The sequence below is a fragment of the Xenopus laevis genome, chromosome 4S (assembly GCF_017654675.1).
Source record: "Xenopus laevis strain J_2021 chromosome 4S, Xenopus_laevis_v10.1, whole genome shotgun sequence".
NCBI lineage: Eukaryota > Metazoa > Chordata > Amphibia > Anura > Pipidae > Xenopus > Xenopus laevis.
Window position 1 is genome coordinate 61139825 of NC_054378.1, and position 16214 is coordinate 61156038.

Consider the following 16214-nt stretch of genomic DNA (forward strand, 5'->3'; position numbering starts at 1 on the left):
CAGACCTTCTTCCTTGGGCAGAGTTTGCTCACACGCTTCTTCTGAAAAGTCTCCGTTCTTTTGTGTCTATGGTCAGAATCCTCTAGCTTTTCCGCAAGATCTTCTTCTTACAAACGTCCCTCAGGCCGCTCATATGCTTGCTATCTGGGTTGCCACTAAAGCTAATTTGGAAAAGAGTTCTCTGTCTCAGAAGAAATTCGCGGACAAGAGAAGAATTTCTTCCCCACAATATTGCCTCGGTGATAAGGTTTGGCTGTCTACACGGAACATTCATCTTAAAGTTCCTACTCCTAAACTCGGTCCCAAGTTCATCGGTCCTTTCCCCATTATAGAAATCATCAATCCCGTGGCAGTTCGTCTTCAGCTTTCCCCCGAGATGCGGATTCCCAATGTCTTCCATGTCTCTCTTCTCAAACCGGCAAAGGTTTCTTCTTCTTCTTCTTCCTCGTCTTCTCCTACTCCTGTTCTTATTGATGGACACCAAGAATTTGAAGTCAAAAGAATTCTGGACTCTCGAATTTCCAGGGGTAGGTTACAGTATTTAATCGAATGGAAGGGGTTTGGTCCAGAGGAATGCTCCTGGGTGAAAGACTCTGACGTCCATGCTCCTCTTCTTATTCCAAAATTCCACAAGCAATTTCCTTCCAGTCCCGGTTTTGGTGGTCCTGAGGCCCCCCTAAGGAAGGGGGTACTGTAATGGAAACTGAAGTTTCTCACCCTCGTGATGGCCATGGCGTCCAAGATGGCGACGGCGTCCAAGATGGCGACGGCGTCCAAGATGGCGACTCCTTCCTCCCCCATGTGGATCCTGCTGGTCCCTGTGTGATGACATCGGCTGCCTCTCGCTCTCCGATTGGTCGCCGGCGACGGAATGGTCGCCGGCGTCAGAACGTGCGTCGGCGTCACGACGTTAGCGTCTTGACGCCGGCGTCAGCGTCATGACGTCATCGCGTTCAAAATCTTGGCGCCAAAACTTGCCTATTTAAACCCCCTGGACATTGCAAACATTGCCCAAGTATAGGTTCATCTTCGTGATTCCTGGGTGTTATATTATTGACTGATTTCTTGTGTACCAACCTTGCCTGTTATTCGGATTGACCCTTTGCTGCCTGGATTGAACCCTTTGCCTTTACCTCGACTATTCTTCTGCCTGATCCCTTTGTACCACGAACTCGCTGACTACCTGACTCCTCCTTGGTCCGCACTCCAACTGCGCCTTCGGGCCCTTACAGTAACCCACCTTCAAAACTCTTAGTAGCGTGCCCATGAACTTGCTTTACTGACTACCCTTTTAAAAATTGAGTCACACCATGATAGAATAAATGATTTGGTATTATAAATATGCCACATATATATAGGTAATAATAATTGTTTGCCTGAACAGGTGTGGTAAATCTGTACACAATAATGTATATAAGCATAAATTACAACACAAAGGTAATATCCTATTCATATGCAATTTATATTACTGTTCAGCCAGTTACAACACAATGTTGCCATTAGGTGCCAAAACTTCAAAGCCATGTCTCTCTCTGGCTTCTTTTGGCTTCAATTTGGCATCGCTACTTTGACACAGAATGCCTAGAATCCATTATTAGTAACCTCTATGGTATCATTCAGTTCTAAGTTCAGTTACTAAGAAGTGTCCCTTTTCTGCAATGTACCTGCCCCCTGTGCCTGGCTATGGTTACCGCTAAGTGTATGAAGCTTCAACAGAGTTCACTTATACACCATACAGTACTCCAGAGTTGTGCTGTAGACCTAGCATCTGAGCCCTACAATGTATAAATTTAGTAACAAGCCTATAATCAGCAACAGTTCTGCCTCATCATTTTTTATAGGAACAACCGATTAGCAGGCTGCCATGAGCAAACTCATTTAGAAAGTAGTAATTTGAACTTCGTAAATACTTTATTTAGAACATCAAAGAACTAATAACGGTTGGATTAAAACTTCTTTTTCTGTATCATGTAAGTCTTTAATAATCATTTTGCTTATATACTCACATACTAAAACTCAACTTTTGATAAATTGCCCTCTTGCAGTTCAGAGAGCACTCCACCTCTATTTTTTTTAAACACTGATTCAATGAATAACACTTGAACATACTTCTTGCCTAATCCTTTAACTATGAAATATCACATAAATTTTTATTTCCTTGCTTTAAACAGGGCAACATTTTAAAGCCGCATTCTACTTCCTGCGCCCAAAAAGCAAAGTCTAACAAAGCAGCAGTCCACTGAGAATATTCTGTATAAATAAACCCACTTCCCCCCAGCTATAGCCTGTTATCACTTTATATATAGAGCAGCTCATTATAGGAGTGCTTTTCAATAACTACATGAACATAAAGAAACCAATGGCATGTCAGTCACACCTTCTGAAAAAGGTCCAATCCTCTAAAAACAGAGAGGAGAAAGCATGGACAGTATAAACTTTTTTGTGGTTGTGCTGTGGTCAACAAAACTTACTGACATCAAGGGTCAAAAGTAGTAAAATACTAAGAAATATAATATTCTATTTCTGCTTATTTAAAGAGGCATCCAGTCCCTTCAGGGGCTGTCTGTCATGATGATATCTGTTTTCTAATCATGGAATATGTATTAATACAAAAACATTCAATTAATTTGTATTCTATAAAATAATAGTACAGCCTAGCATGAACACTGCATCTTGTAGGTCATTTTTTATTTAATTGCTCTTTTCTAGAGTTTTTTATTTAACATGATGTCCTTTTTGTTAACTGGAGACTAAAACAGCTCTGCACGTTAAAGATAAGGCCTCGTCACTTTTAAAGAGGAATGATTTTAATTTTACCCTAAAGTTTATACTCTTTTATTAGAGGCCCAGGCCAAATGTATAATACAATAGAACCCTCATTTTACATTTTTCAGGGGACAAGGAAAAATTATGTAAAATCAGGGAAATGTGTTGAAACAACTTATTCTTCCAGTACTCAAAGGGGGTTATTTACTAAAGATTTTATTTTTAATAAAAATCTTCTTTTAAAAAAATCACAAATTTTTCAGAATTTATTAATCCCCGAGGATGGAAAAGTCCGAATCAGAAAAATCGGCATCTCAGACCTGTCGAGGTTGCATATAAGTCAATGGGAGAAGTCCCAATGATTTTTTTGATGTGCGCTGGGTTTTGCCAATACCCCGAAATTTTCTGAGTTTGCGGGCAAAATTCTGAGTTTTTGGGTGAAAATCGAATGAAAAATCCGAAATACATCGTGAAAATCTGATTTTTCACGATTTATTTGATCACAAATGTAATCTATAAATGGTACAGATTGCTGTGTTTCTATTCTTATTGTGGAAATCAGGTAAGGACAACTATTGTTGCAAATTATTATATAAAAACAACAATGTATGCGCGTATATATATATATATATATATATATATATATATATATATGTTAGTGCTATTATATTGAGTGCAATACCGCTCTCTGCACTAGTGGAGCCGAATTTCCAGGTTAGAAATTTGGCTGTTAAACTTAAAGGCTTTTTGCCGCCCCTTGTAACTGGCCACTCACTGCCACCTGAGGCAATGGTCTCACCTTGCCTCATGGCAGGAGCAGGAGTTTATGCTTTATGAGTAGTGATGAGTGAAATATTTTGCCAGGCTTCGATGCGAAAAAGATGCCCATAGACTCCAATTGGTGAAAAAAATTGTTGCATGTCAAAAAAAATTGTCGTGTGTTGTCATCCATAGACCTTAATGCATTTGAAGAATTTTTAGCAAAGCGATACAGGTCAGATTTGTCCATCACTATTTATCAGTGGCAGTAAGCCCAAGAGCTACTTGTGCTGCACCAATACATTCCCAGAGCTTGAATGCTGTGCAGTAAGTTATTTCCTCCCCTCTCTGGTTTGATGTGAAAAAGCTGACAAATACAAACAGTCTTTATACCTGCTAACAGGAATGTCTGCTTAAACAAAAAACAGTTTCCTGCCTACAAATAAATAATCACTGAGGGATGAAGTAGGCCAAGTACAAATATAAGTTCACTTTTTCAAACACATATTAAGAAGACTAAGTTCTAAGATCATGTGCAGCTCCACCACCTGGCTGATTCTTTTACGTGCAACAGATGCAAAATTGAGCACTATGATAGCCCGGAACTATTAATAGGTCAACAGATTCTAAATATACTCTCAGCTGTCAGACAAGTGCATACATGCTGACGAGATAACTAAAATATTGTCTGTTTCCTATATACATATATATATATATGATTGTGATGTGTATCACCATGAATAAAAATGTAATCATTCACACAAGAGAGTGCTAATCCATCCATGTTTATATATACTGTGTATATATATATATATAAATACACACACACTTCCTTACCTGATGTCCACAATAAGAATATAAACACAGCAATCTGTACTGTCCATAGATTACATTTGTATAATATTGTGAGTTAACTATAAATTTGTGTTTCAACACATCAACAATTCAGCCCACAACTTGAAAAAAAGTTCAACAGCAATGGGTAGGTGACATGAAAACATATTAAAGGGGTTCTTCACCTTTTCGTTAACTTTTAGTACGATGGAGTGATATTCTGAGGCAATTTGCAATTGGTTTATATTTTTTTATTATTAGTGTTTTTTGAGTTATTTAGCTTTTTATTCAGCAGCTCTCCAATTTTAGCAGTCTGGTTGCTAGGTTCCAAATTACCAACGCATCTATGCCTTGATTTGAATAAGCGCCTGGAATATGAATAGAAGAGGTCTGAATAGAAAGATGAGCCATAAAAAGTATCAATTAAAATACACTTGCACCTTATGGAGCATTTGTTTTTGAGATGGGATCAGTGACCCTCATTTGAAAGCTGGAAAGATTCAGAAGAAGGCAAATTATTAATAAATTATAAAAAATATATAGAGGACCAATTAAAAATCTGCTCATAATTAGTCATTCTATAACACACCAAAATTTAACTTAAAGGTGAACTACCCTTTAAGGGTTTAAGCACACGGCACATTCGGGAGATTTAGTCGCCTGACGGCTAATCGCCTCTTCTGCAGGGCGACAATCTCGCCGAATTGCCTTCCCCGTGCGTGCTGCCTGCTATAATGACAAAACGCCAGCGCCAATGCACTCGCCGCGCTTCAATTTCCGAAGTTGCCCGAAGTTGATGCGAGTAACTGTAATGTACCTCTTCTACTAAGTGGAGTCCAAAGAGGCCTTACACAGGCATCAATAATAACCACCTGACAACCTTATGATCAAAAGAGAATTCCCACCTCCCCCATGGCACACCTAAGCTGGATGGCAACATCCACAAGTGACCCAATATTATCCTTTTGCCATTTATTATTATCTTACACATATTATAATTATATAGAGAATTATTGTCTTAAATAGAAAAAAAATTAGGACACTTTTGACGTCCCCCTACAAATACAATTTTGTATGGGGTTAAATACCTTCTCTCTTGTAAATAGCTAATTTGTGTTTATATTTATAAATATTATCAAAAATACATAGATAAAGGCATTGTTTAGTAAGCAACACTTCAAAGCCATAACAAGAACAAGCAAATTAAATATCCCAGTCAAACAACAGAAAGAGCTTGCTTCATAGATTGCTTCATAGACTAAACATTTTGTGGGCAGAATATAACCACTTAAATATTTCCCAGACATGAGTACGAAATTCCGGACTGTGAATAGACTGGATCTGGCTGGTACCCAAAAATGCTAAAGCACTGGATTTAATGAAACATGGCAGATTTGTAAATTGTTGCTAATTGTTGTAAAAGAAAAGGAATTCATCTGTTTTACCTTATTAAGCAAGACACATATCACTAATTCCCAAAGCAGTAAAATACACAACACTTTTTTTAAATACAGGTATTGGATCCGTTATCCTGAATCACCTTTATCCATAAAGTTCAGAATTACGCAAAGGCTGTCTCCCATATACTCCATTATAATCAAATAATCGAATTCGAAGTTTTTTCAACAAATTTGGCAATCCTGCGGTCGAATAAAAATTGTTCGATCGAACAAATAATTGTTCGAATCGAACAATTCAAACGATTTTAGCGATCGAAGGATTTTCCTTCGACCTCTAAAGACTTAAAAAATGGTTGTAGAAGGTCCCCATAGGCTAACATAGCACTTCGGCAGGTTTAATTTGGCGAAGTATTGAAGTCGACAGTACTTCGATTATCAAATGGTCGAATATACGAATGATTTTTACTTCGAATTGAAGTCGAAGTAAATTTGAAGTCGTAGTATCCTATTCGATGATCGAAGTATCCAAAAAATTACTTTGAATTTTTTTACTTTGAAAATTCCCTCTAATTCACTTCGACCCTTAGTAAATCTGCCCCCTAATCCTTAATGGAAGTAAAACCAGCCTATTGTGTTTATTTAATGATTAAATTATTTCCGAGTAGACTTAAGATATGAAGATCCAAATTACGGAAAGATCCATTATCTGGAAAACCCCAGGTCCTGAGCATTCTGGATAACAGGTCCCATACCTGTACAACGTTCAAGGCCAATTTATCAAGAAAAAAAATTATGCAGATAAACATGACAATGAGGTTTTCCTACATGAAAAATATCTATTACTGTAAGGGAGAGGTTTTCAAATTGTGAGGGGGGTTACTGTCTAATATTTGGTCAGGACCTAACAAGGCTTAAAAATATAAAAAAAACTATTACTAATCACAGCTAAAACCAGTGATGTAGATAAATCTTATTTTTGTATATTGAGCAAACAGAATCATGATGTAATCACAGTTTAGTGTATAGGTATGAGACCTGTTATCCATAATGCTGGGGACCTGGGGTTTTCCGGATAAGAATTTCTGTAATTTGGGTCTTCATGCCTTAAGTCTACTAGAAATAGAAGGTTGGTTTTGCTTCCAATAAGGATTAATTATATCTTAGTTGGGATCAAGTACAAACCACTGTTTTATTATTACAGAGAAAAAGGAAATCATTTTTAAAAATTTGGATTATTTGGATAACATGGAGTCTATGGGAGACAGCCATTCCGTAATTCGGAGCTTTCTGGATATCGGGTTTCTGGATAAGGGAACTGTTTTATGTGTACCCTCCATATTGAACTAGTAGAAGTCTACAACAAATAGATAAGCAATGTTTCAGAACTTACTATAGAAACTTGTACAGTATATATATGGAATAGAATGGAAGACTGTGTACTTAACTAGAGGCACACTTTTTAGTTCTACATTGCATTCATGAAATACTTAGAGAAGGTACATTAAAAAGAAACAGATTTGAACTAAGATATTTTTTTTATTCATTTGTGCTTTTTGATAAATAAATAGACATTTGTGGTTTTTAAAAATGTGAGTTAATTCTCAGTGAGAAAAAACCTCTAAAGCCACAAAAATCTAAAAAATAAGGCCCATAATCTTGTCCATAAAAAAAGACTTATGAACTAGACTATCCAGATCTTAAACTGTACAGATAATTTTGCATTAAATGTGATAAACACCTGGAAATAACAGATAAGGTCCAACAGGTGAATATCATAATTCACACTATTGCAACTTAGTTGTTTACTTTATAAATGCACTGTTGTGTAGCCTCTGTTATAGAATACTCCAGCTTAAATATATATGCATTGTTTGGCATTGTTTTATGATAATGACAATCAGCTGTTGGACCTATAACTGATCTCTATCGCTAGTTTTTTATTTATGTCTATTGTCAGATCAACTTTTGAAAACTATTTAAAAAGTATAAACATGATGATTAGAGGGGAGAATGAATTATGCTAGAGCTATGATTTATTTGCCATTTCCCATAGGCTACATTAATATAAGGATATTGTGATGTTTCAGAATGAAGCAATGTACATCATCAATACTTTGGCTGCAAAGGAACACTCAAAACTGGAGAAAACTACCTGGGTGCAATTGAAACATAGAGATAGAAATAACAGGGTGTAGTGCTCAATAGGATTTGATGAATAAATCAAAACGATTTTATTAGAAGCCCAGTGTTTCGGTCACAAACAGTGAACTCTCTCAAAGGTAACAAACAAGAGAAAGTCTGGTGCACACTCTATTTTAAATATATTGTGAAAAGCTGGCTGCTTGTATATGCAATTTTTTGGGGAAATTAGCTACAGTATGGAATGCAGGTAAGCAGAGAATCAGAAGCATAGAGACAGGGACACCACGTTATTAGGCAAAACACTGGTTTATGTAGGAAAACTCTTCCAACATAAAGTCACTGGCATATAGGAAACAGTTCATCAGCATTTTAACAGCACACAGTCAGACTTTTCCCCACACTGGAGTTATCACCATACAGGTTGGTTTCTACACTCCCTGTAAACTCTCTCCTCCTGGGATATCAGCTCACCAGCTTCAGGCCTGGCTCACCTTCTGACAGCAACTCAATCACTTTAGACTCAATCTCAACCATCTGGTCACATCTCCCTCTGCTCCTTGCAGTGGCAGGCAGCACCCTCAGCCCTTCTGGGAGTTCCTAACACAGACAGGTAGCCTTCCTGTTATGTGCCCGGTTTTGAGAGACCTTCCTAACACTTAACTAGGATTAAATACCTTTCCACGGGACAGCCTTCCTGTGGAAAGTGAGCTCCAACATGCGAACTGGCTTCAAACTTTTCCTGGACACGATACACCCTCTGAAGCAAGGCCTCGAGTTTATGAATGAAGTCAGCACTGATAAAATCCTTTGGAAATAATAAATACAGTCAGCAGTTAAAGTAATATAATTTTATTGTCTCCCATAAAACATATATAAACTGAACAAAATGCCTTAGTTGAGGGTAGTATAAATTAAGTCCCAAAAATAAGTGTTTTTTATATATTACCCATTGCCCCATGTTTTACATCTATAAGAATCTCCCTCTTTCTGCCCTTCAATAAAACATGTTATATGACCCAGGAGGCATTTATATTGTAGCTTCGTTTTGAGAAACCCTTTTAGAGTTACATTTTTGTAAGGCAATTCTTTATTTATCCAATTCTTTCATTTAGACTTTGCTTGCCTCTATGTTCTCTTTAGCTATGGCAACATCCTGATCTGAACTGACTGGATTCTCCCTGCTGTAATCGTAATCCACCTACAGGTATGTGATTCCACTAAACTCTGAATTATGTGAAGGCCATCTCATATAGAATTTCTTTTAAGCAAATAATTCACATTTGTTTCCCATTATTTCCTTTTTTCCCTGTAATAATACAGCAGTACCTAAGCTGCATATATCCATGTAAGTGACAAACAATCCTATTGGGTTAATTAATGTTTAAATGTTTTTTTTTGTTTGTTTTGTTTTTAGAATAATCAAGGTATGGTGACATCCCAGATCCCAAGCTTTCTGGATAAAAGATCACATGCTTGTACCAACAAAATCTTTATAAGAATCACAGTGTTTGCTGCCACCTGCTGTATATGCTACTTTATAACTAGTTGGGAAGTTTACGGCACATGGTAACTGGCACTTCAGTTTTGTCTTTTGTTTTCCTTCTTACTTGTCACCATGTTGCACTTCAGTTAAATAAAGATGGATTCATTTTAATACTTTGGTTCGCACATTGATCCCATTTGGTGGAGTCCGCAACTATCACTTTTCGGATTGCTGTTTGTCGCGGCCAGAGCGGATCTTGCGGACGCACCAGCAGGCAGATCGCCCGTTTGCACTCACCGCTCCGATCCTGGTACGCTTTCCTCTTTGTCTCCACTTCAGTTATAAACCACACTTTATGCTCTAAAAATAACATCTCAAAGAGGCAACCCCCATATTTCTCAACCTGACACACTGATTGGTACTTCATAAGATACAAAATATGATGCAATTTACTATGAGAATAATTTGTATACATATGTAAAAGTTGATGTCTTAAGGTGTCCATATATTGGCCAGCTTTTTAAAGGAGAAGGAAAGTGCCAAAAGTTAGGCACCTTTAAGTCATTGTAATCACTAATACCCCATGGTGCTCCAATTAGCTGAAATGCTTCTTGGCAAACATTATGTAGCGATCCTATTCTACAACTTCATCCATCTTCAAAATCCAAGGGGCGAAGCATGCAAGTGAAAAAACTGGCTTTTCACTCTATCGGTCTATCAGAGGCGTCCTTTCCCATTGTTTGAAGCTTTCTGAATAATAGGTTTCTGGATAATGGATCACATACATATACATTAAAATATATATATATATATATATTTATATTTTATATATGTGAGCTGAAACGTCGATTTTGTGCCATGTTGAAATAACAACGAATAATAACGTGAAATTGAAAGTCCATTTTGATACATTTTTAGCCAAGGCACCTGGGAAATTTGTACAAACTATATACTTAGTAACAATTCTGACAAAAAGCGCTTTGAATGGTGGAAGAAGAATACTGCATTCCAAGCAAAACACCTACTACCTACTGTCAAATTTGGTGGAGGTTCCATCATGCTGTGGGGCTGTGTGGGTAGTTCAGGGACTGGGGCCTTTGTTAAATTTGAGGGTCGGTTGAATTTAACCCAATATCAACAAATTCTTCAGCAGGGCCGGAACTAGGGGTAGGCAGACTAGGCACGTGCCTAGGGCGCAAAGCTGGGAGGGCGCCAGGCACGTACCTCCTCTGTCGCCTACCCCTCTGCCTGACTCTATGTATTTTTCGGGCTTCGTGCACTTCTGTGCATGCGCGAATTTGCGCATGCGCACGCAAATTCGCGCATGCATACGCGCGCAAATTCGAGCATGCGCACGTGCGCGCTAAACAGGCGCCGCGACTGCCGGGCCTGCCTAGGGCGCCTGCCCAGCGTGGCCCGGCACTGTTCTTCAGGATAATGTTCAAGCATCAGTCACAAAGTTGAAGTTACGCAGGGCTTGGATATACCAACAGACAATGACCCTAAACACACTTCTAAATCTATAAAGGCATTTATGCAGAGGGAGAAGTACAATATTCTGGAATGGCCGTCACAGTCCCCCGACTTGAATATCATAGAAAATCTATGGGATGATTTGAATCAGGCTTTCCATGTTCGGCAGCCATCAAATTTAACTGAACTGGAGACATTTTGTATGGATGAATGGTAAAAAAATACCTCCATCCAGAATCCAGACACTCATCAGAGGCTATAGGAGGCGTCTAGAGGCTGTTACATTTGCAAAAGGAGGCTCAACTAAGTAGTGATGTAATATCTCTGTTGGGGTGCCCAAATTTATGCACCTGTCTTATTTTGTTATGATGCATATTGCATAAAAACGTTGAAATTCTAATGAAAAAAGAGCAACCGAAGTTCAGTTTTTTTTTGGTCGAAAAGGTCTGTTTTCGCATTTGATCAAATTCGATTCAAAGTTTTTCCCAAAAAAAACGTAGATTTTTAAAGTACACTAATTGACTTTAAGTAGGTTCTAGGAGGTCCCCTATAGGCTAAAACAGCAATTCGGCAGGTTTTAGATGGCGAATGTTCGAAGTCGAATTTTTAAATAGATAGTACATGATAAATTTCAGTATTTGAATTTTTGCATTCTTTTCAAATTCTAATCGAATTTGGACTATTCCCTGGTCAAAGTACACAAAAAATAGCTAGAAATTTTAATTTTTTTAATTCGAAAATTCTTCTCTGCCTTTGATAAATCTGCCCCTAAGTGTTGCAGATTCTCCACCTGTTGCAATAAACGTCTCTAATCTTATCTTATGTTACTGTACAACCAACAAATAAATAAAGTAGACCGATGTAACACTAAAAAAATTGCAAAAAGTTTGCAACTTAATTGTGTCAATGTTAGGAGTGAAAAAACACAGAAAGGAAATGGAGAGACTAAACATAGCCCAAAATATACAGTCATGGTGTACCAGGTGATTAATAAAAATAGTTCTCTTATTGAACTATAACTCCCCTTGAATTATAAGTATTGTTGGATATTACTCTCAGACCCAGTGTAGGGTAAGTGTCCTGGGCCCAGGCATGAAGGGGGGCCCGGCAGTGCTGCACTTTTGAAAGAGCTGGGCTCCCTTTTCCGAGCGCCAATAATTTGCGGCCATTTTTGATTCTGAACACCCGAAAAGTAATGAAAACAGTCGAAGCCTATGTCCCGAAGCGGCGAAAAGACCCAAAGTCACAAAAGGAGGCGAAGTTGAAGTCCTGAAGCCATGAGTTCAAATCTACTAAACACCAATTTCCTTTTTTTAATCCCCTGGCCACTAATGTATTATTTTAATATTCTATAGGCCCCTGCCACCAATGTTGTTTTAAAAAATATTTTTTTTTGGGCCCCAATTTTTACTTGTAAGGGGGGCCCTGGCACCAATGCTTTTAAAAAAAAAAAAAAAAAAAAACTTTTATGGGAGGGCCCTGGCACCAATCTTTTTTTTTTTAAACTTATAAGGGGGCCCTGACCATCAAACCATCAATAGCTTTTTATAACTTGGGTATGTGGGGGGGGGGTGGGTTACTTTTTTAGCGCTGATGTCTGTGTGGTCTTTTAACTGTGATGTGGAGTGGGCAGGGTCTGGGATGGGGCTTGGCGCAAGGTAGGGTTGCCACCCGGCCGGTATTTTACCGGCTTAGCCGGTAAAACACCTGTCAAGGCCGGTATTACAAATTTACCGGCAATGTAGCTGCCGATAAATTTGTAATACTCCTAACAAAAGCCCTCGGCCGTCCCCAACCCGCTCAAAATGTACCCTTTTTTTCTGTCTTCAAGCCAATCCCATGTTTAGGCACCGCCCCCGTCATGACACGTCACGGCCCGCCCATTTGCTCCCGCCCCCACCACCAGCTGGTAATCATTGTTTTAAAAGGTGGGAAACCTAGCACCAGGTTGGGTGGGGCCTAGGGTGCCCTAAAATGTTGTTGTATGGGGTACAGTGATTTCTAATGGCGGCCCTGGTTGTTAGTAAAGGTTCTTCACTAGTTTCTGCAGCTCAGCCACTGATTATAAAAGCAGCATCTGACACTATTCCCATAAAGCGAAACAAATGGCACCGCTAGTGATACCGACAGTGTTTTAATAAGAACACCAGTGAGCCTTGTCACGCCCCCAAAGTGGCCACGTGACCTATAACTGCGATTACTCGTAGTCTTGACGCCACAGTCTCGCGTGATGAGAATTGTGACGTCGAGATTTCCTTGTGAGGCAGGAGCCAAGGAGCTTGCTGTTAGCGGCGTTGCCGGACTTGTAAGTAGCGATGCGGGAGTGAGGGCTGAGCGGGACAGCGGGGCAGTGTGACATCTGCATTGCATTGATAAAATTCTTCCTTTCATGGACTTGTGCTTTTACACTTATATATATTTTTGAATTGGAGTTGACGTTCACATACTTATTTTTTTTTGTACGGATATATTGACATGTTTGTGCACGTCTGATTAAACACAGGCTTTATATTCATTTTTATATATTGTTATAATATATTGAATGCAGAGAATGCCTTATTGGTGTGTTGTGTGTCTATATATATATATATATATATATATAGTGTATTATTACCATACTATCTGCCATGTTGCCATAACTACATCATTTTCCTGCACTACTAATTTGTTTGGCAAACTACTAGGCAAACATAGTAGGGGGTAACTGTGAACGAGTGTACTTTATCACTTGAATTAAATGTCTATAGAAAGATGTCCATCTGGCTCTAGTCTTAAAGGAGACATTTTGTGTAAAAAACAAGAATGTGCCAGTGCTATACTCCTTCAGATGATTTATTGAATATTTCTGCAAAAACCCTAATTATCCCTTCCTTGTCTTCCACTTCCTGTTCCCTGAATTCTCAGGTTGTACAGGGGCACTCGGCTCACTGCACTGTAGGACAGGAACCAATCAGCAGCTAGCAGGACCTGATAGGGAACTGAAGCCTGTCTTTGTGTGACTGCAGGGCTGTGATTGGCTGTCTGCCTCCTACTGTGCTTCTGGCAGGAGCCATTAGAACAAGCCCACCCTTCATTTGAAACAGGGACCAGAGAACAATATGGAGCTCTAATAAAGGGACTGTTTTTAAAGATATAATTTTTTTGCACCATGTAAAAGCAACACCATGTATTACTCATAATTGCCTACAAAATTGTTTTTTTTTTTTTAATTTATCCTATTATCCTATATGTCTCCTTTAATTGTCAGTCTTGATTTCTTGTACATAGTATCGATATCCCTTCATCCTGCGATGCTTGTATTTCTATGTGCACATTTCCCCCCATTAAACTGTATAAAGTGACCCCTGATTTCTTATTTAAAGTAGTACCCTAACATATTCAGCTTCCAGCTTTATAGTATCGCTTTCTATTTTTTTTTTTGTCCTATTGAAGCTGAAAAACTATTGTAGCAAGTATTCATCTTGTAGGAGCTGATTTAGCAATTTACCACTGATTCTAGGTCAGGAACAGAGTCTCCTGTTGTCATATAGGATTGTACATGTTTGATCTGCAGTTCTAACATATATATATATATATATATATATATATATATATATATATATATATATATATATATATATATATATATATATATATATATATATATATATATATATATAGAAGCAAAAAGTAGCGACACTCGCAGGTTTTTCTTCGTGGGGCAAAATAGATTTATTGTGCTCGACGTTTGATCCCCCACAGGGATCTTTGTCAAGAGATTTCCAGTGTTCACTGGAAATCTCTTGACAAAGATCCCTGTGGGGGATCGAAACGTCGAGCACAATAAATCTATTTTGCCCCACGAAGAAAAACCTGTGAGTGTCGCTACTTTTTGCTTCTATGATTACTTCATTCAGACGAGCACCCAGGTATTACCCTTGTCTACGGAGTGCACCTTTTTGGATTTGTCTATATATGTCTGGAAACTGGTTTTTAGTATTCCTTTATTGTGTTGCAGACATAGCATTATGAAAGACAGACAGTTCGTAAATATGTTGCCCATAAAGAACATGTGTATAAAACAGACCCACATATTAGTCTGTTTGCTGTGATGTTAGTTGTTGCAATGCAAATGATCTTCAGATTGCAAGAAACAAAAATCCATATGTTTGTTTCAGTAGCTGTCAGCATGAGATGAACTACATTCTTTAATATTGTGAAAGCATTTAATCATTTGCGAAGCTTCCTTTTTCTGTCTGTGTACATGTTGTTTGGCAATCTTGCAGACACCGAAAATATTATATGGATTTACACATATCAAGAATGCTAGGAACCCTGGAAGTTTTCAGTTATTTTGGTACCATTCCTTAACCCTTTAATTGCCAGCAGAATTTCCCATTTCATTTGTACTCGGCCGTTTTTTATTTTGTGCTCTCTCAATTTAGGGGTATCTCCTGGGGGGGGCTTTTAATTTACCTAGGAAAATTCTACATCATTTTTTTCAGGTGCTTTCTAAATCTTTTTGTATATTTCCACTTATGGAGCAAGATTTAGAGCTCTAAATGTCAAACAAAAGTAAGAAATTGCTATTTTTCATGATATAGGCCTTTATACCTATATACCAGAATACACATCTTGCCAGATCCAAAATAAGTTGCCATGTCTTTCTAGTTCTACTCCTAATTACCAAACATCACTGCTGTTGTGAAGTTTAAGTTTTTATAAAAACATCTGAAAAATCATCTCAAAATGTAAGCACAAAGCATAAGGTACCAAGAAAAACTTACTAAATATGAATGCTAAAGGGCCATTGAGCAGTAAGTTTGATGCCCATTGTGCATAGGATTACCAAAGTATCTGGTGTGTAGAGACCCCAAAATGAAGTTAGTGCATAAAATTTTGTCCCAGAGGTCACTTCAGCTACTGAAAATTCATCACATTTTCTGCTTTCTGTTTGGGTTAAAAAACCAAAAACCATATATTTTTGGAAAATACATTTTGGGCAAATCCAAAATAAGTAACCATACCTTTCTACACTAAAAGTCACAATGCTTTCCCAAAATTGGCAGTTTTGGTAAAATACCTGAAAATCGCTTCTAAACTTCCAGTTTCTATCATCTTATCTCCAATGCCAGTGGTCCACTGAACATTTGTGCATAGGATTACCAAAGCTGTTGGCTCTACAGGTCCCCATAGACGTAAAGATTTTTCTTTGGTGAACGACCGATTTTAGCGAAATCCGACCAATCCGTCAAATTGTCGTGAAGTTAGTGGGAATCAAACAATCGTACATCTTACGATTTTTCGTACGACATCTGTCAGAAATTGATCGGCCAGGTTAAAAAATTTTTATCAGCCACAGTAAAATCTATCTATGT

The 16214-nt window shown here is 38.1% G+C and overlaps 1 protein-coding gene across 2 annotated transcripts in view; it reads left to right on the forward strand.

The window, feature by feature from the left end:
* The first annotated feature begins 12822 nt into the window (after positions 1-12822).
* usp33.S (ubiquitin specific peptidase 33 S homeolog) overlaps positions 12823-16214 on the forward strand; it is a 43379-nt gene continuing 39987 nt past the window's right edge. For both annotated transcript variants that reach the window (XM_018260718.2, XM_018260719.2), the window contains exon 1: positions 12823-13162. The gene's annotated coding sequence lies outside the window, so the exon portion shown is untranslated. The remainder of the gene's footprint in view (positions 13163-16214) is intronic.